The sequence below is a fragment of the Apis dorsata genome, unplaced genomic scaffold (genome assembly GCF_000469605.1).
Source record: "Apis dorsata unplaced genomic scaffold, Apis dorsata 1.3 scaffold_434, whole genome shotgun sequence".
Taxonomy (NCBI): Eukaryota; Metazoa; Arthropoda; class Insecta; order Hymenoptera; family Apidae; genus Apis; species Apis dorsata.
This window is the reverse complement of record NW_006263685.1, coordinates 107,893-111,679: the sequence shown is the minus strand read 5'-3', so window position 1 is coordinate 111,679 and position 3,787 is coordinate 107,893. Positions and strand designations below refer to the sequence as shown.

The 3,787-nt window shown below is 30.9% G+C and overlaps 1 protein-coding gene across 1 annotated transcript in view; it reads left to right on the top strand.

Annotated features, from left to right (window-relative positions):
* The window catches only part of LOC102674178 (venom dipeptidyl peptidase 4-like), a 248,884-nt gene that overhangs the window by 151,614 nt on the left and 93,483 nt on the right, over positions 1-3,787 (top strand). The gene's annotated exons all lie outside the window — the stretch shown is intronic.

Below are 3,787 nucleotides of genomic sequence, written 5' to 3'. Positions count from 1 at the left end.
GGGATAAAAAAAATATAAAACGGAGATTAAAAAAAAAAAATGAAGAAAAATTGCGCTAGTTGAGAGAAGCGTGGGAAACGGTTGACCGAAAAAATTCATTCGTTGATTCGCGGAACAAAATCCGCGGGAAAAAAATATATATATATATATACATATAAATGAAACTGTACAATTTATACAATTTTTCAGGAACGATCGTTTGACTGAAATATACAGGATTCTTCGATTTTATCTTTTCGATGATACAGGGAAGGGAAATATATCGGTTTCGACAAACGGAGGTCTATATCAAAAGAAAATACGAATGTACAACCTGGTTTTATATTTTCCTTACTTATCTTTGGTAAAAAGATTTTGAAAAAAAAAAGAAAAATAAAAAAAAAACAAAAGAGGAATGAAACTGTCGCTTTCCGCCCTCCAACAAAGATAGTGTTTTCGAGAATTGTGAAAATAAAAGGGGAAAAAAAGGAAAGCTCGTGTAGTTACTTTTAATTAATAAAAAAAAAACAACTTATTCTTACATTCTTTTTTTTGCATAGATGGAGAAAAAACTTTCTCTCGAAACTATCCACGAGGTCTTCACAAAGAGACATTCAGGAAGTCTCTATTTGCAGTCGTCTCTTTTACCCAGCACTCTTAATTAATAAAAAAACAAGGGAAATTCAGTTTCTCCGCGGAACAAGACAGGATTTTCTGATTTCTATTAAGGTACACACTTCTTTTGTAATCCCTTGTATCAAAGATTGACGAGGATGGGAGAAAAATATCGCAAAGAATATCTGAAAGATTTTATTAATATCATATAATGAGGAAACTACTTGATTTTAAATGCATAAAATAGAATACACTTATAAATATATACAATGGATATAAATATATATGGAAAATTCCAGATGCTAAAGTAAACACAAAAATTGGTATATAAAAATGATTGAAACATATTTATTAAGTTTATTATTAAGCAATTGAAGTTTGCATTCTGTCTTCGTTACTCTGTTGTCCCACTTTCTTCCTGTCTCGTTTCATCGTTTAACACGAGTTAAAATTGTTTATAAAATTAATTAAATTTACCTCAACGTTTTTGTATATTAATTTTTGCGTTTATTTTGTCCTCCAAAGATATCCTACATGTATTTTTCAATTATAGAATTATTTCATTGCTGCAAAATAATATTAAACACATTAGTACTTACATAAATAATATATTTAAAAAAAATAGTAATAATATTGAACATTTGTTACATATTTGTTTTTGTTTCATGTACATACCTTCCAATATAACCTTCTTTAAGAGTTCAATATTTAAATACTCCACTCTTACTTCATCAGACAATTTATTCCATAATAATATTCTCTATTTAAATATTACACACTCTGGATAGTATTCTGTCCAAGACATTTATATTTACAAACACGGAAACATTAATTTCGCTCAATGTCTTTTTAATCTTCTCGCGAAGAAAAATTTTCCCTACACGTACATACGTATTTTACAGTGCCACCAGGCGGAAAGTCTTCGACACTTTCGGCCGCCATTCTTAATTAAAAAGTCCACGCTTGGACGGGGCGTTCGCTACGCCGTTATTAAAACGAATCGCAGGCCTGTTCACATCGGTCCTCGAGTTCTCCTGCGCAGCCTGTTTTCCCGCGGAAATCTCTTGTAATTCCGCACAGTTTTACATTTTAATGCTACCCACCCGGAGACGATTCGTCGTCGTCTGAAAAGTAGGATCCACGATGTGAAACGGCCCTCGAAGCTGGTGGCCAGGTAGCCTTGGCTTGGCTTGGCTTGGCGCGGGATTAATTAACGTCAGAGACCTTGGCGAGCTTTTCATGGTAAAAGAAATAAGGAATTTGGACAGCTAGTGGGTATCTCTTATTTCATGTACCTAAAACAGAGGTTGTTTAATTAACGTTACGTGAATTTTTGCCAATTTTCTTTTTGCCTTTATTTCCTCAGACTCGTACGTTGTGAAAAGGATCGAAATCAGTGACTTAATTATTTTATTGTGCTAGTTTTAATTCTTAACAATAGAACTTTTTTTTTTTTTAAACTTTAGTTGATAGGGATATTTTATTATTGTAATTATAATTAAAAATATATTCGATGATTTTTCTTATTAATTTCATAATCAATTGACTATTTTTTAATATAAAGATGTAAATAATGAGAATGATTGAATTTTTAAAAAGTTAAAATATATCAAATTGTTAATATCAAAATCAACGAAACGTTTAATAAACGATGAAATTTAATCTCACTTTTAACGGTGAGAAAATTGATTATAATATCCAATTTGATTGTTTCTAGACACAGCAACCATATTATCGTTTACCATTTATAATTCTGCAATAATAAAGATAATAAAAATCTATTTTTCCTATAAAAATTGACTTTCGACAAGAAAAATGATCATCGATTTTGTTTAAAATTTTCTATCCCGGTCATTTTCGTTTCTGCTCGAAGAGAAAGATCTGGATGAAAGAATCTGGAATAAGCAGTGAGGATACAACAATAGCTCGAGAAAGTTAACAATTGAGAGAAGCCAGCGAGTGCAGAAATAGTTTCCCGTGCAAAAGCAATTCCTCTTCGTGCTGAAGAAGCATCTCTGATGAAAAAAAAAAAAAAAAAAAAAAGATCAAACAGTTTTTTTTTATTTTTCACTTCTACATAATTCGTTTTAAACAAACCTGTAAAAGATCGGATTGCATTCCGGATTGATTTCACTGATATTCCGCATTCTTTCGTTTGTAAAGTAAAGTAAAAGGGTAAACAAATGGTTACCTTCTTTCAAAAATTTAAATTATTAAAATTTAAATTTAATAAAAAAAAAAAAAGAAAAAATATTGAAGAATAAATTTAAAAATTATTACTTTCATTCGTTTTATAATATTTTATTTATAATTTGTTTTTCTTTTAGGAAATATTTTAATATATAATAATCTGACAATAGATCATTATTTTGTAAACATATTTTTGAAATGCCAATTTTACTATAATATAAACTAATTGATAATATATAATAAAGAATTAAAAATAAAATAAAAGGAAAAAAGAAGCAAAAAAATTAAAAAAAATCTTGGCAAAATTTCACAAAATCTATAGAAAGTATTTCACACAATAATACAACACGAATATAACTACATAACAATTGGATACACTTCATTAAGCAACAAAAATAAACAACAAAAATAATATTTCTCGTAAAATTATTCAAATAAATCTCGATAACACAAATCGAAAATTAATATATACATTTCTCTTTCCACAACAATTCGAAACGTGGCATAAATTAAAAAACTAAAAACAGAAACCAAAAAAAAAAAAAAAAAAAACATTTTATCCCTCTTTAAATTCCTTTTTAAAAAAAACAATCGTCTTTTAAATCTCGATACGCGAGCCGCAACCCACGTTTAAAACACAGATCTCGATAGCGATCGTATCGATAGTAACTGGATCGTGTCCCCTCCCCCTCGACACAGGTTTCGATGTCCCCGGGATAATTGCAAATCTGTTTCGCGCAAAATTCCAACTGGTGCCGCCACCGTCGCCGCCGCCACCGCTCGGAAATTATTCGCTGTTTCAAATCGTTAGCCCAGAAATCGTATAATAATTCGCGGCGCGGCGTTCGCCCGCCGGAATCGCGTTTCCGCCTCTACCGTATTTCCGGGTCACGATTCCGGGAACAGAGACAGAGAGAGAGAGAGAGAGAGAGAAAGAGAGACTATGCATCGTCGATTCTCATCCAAACTACTTATGTATATGTCTACAAGTCTCATCACGATT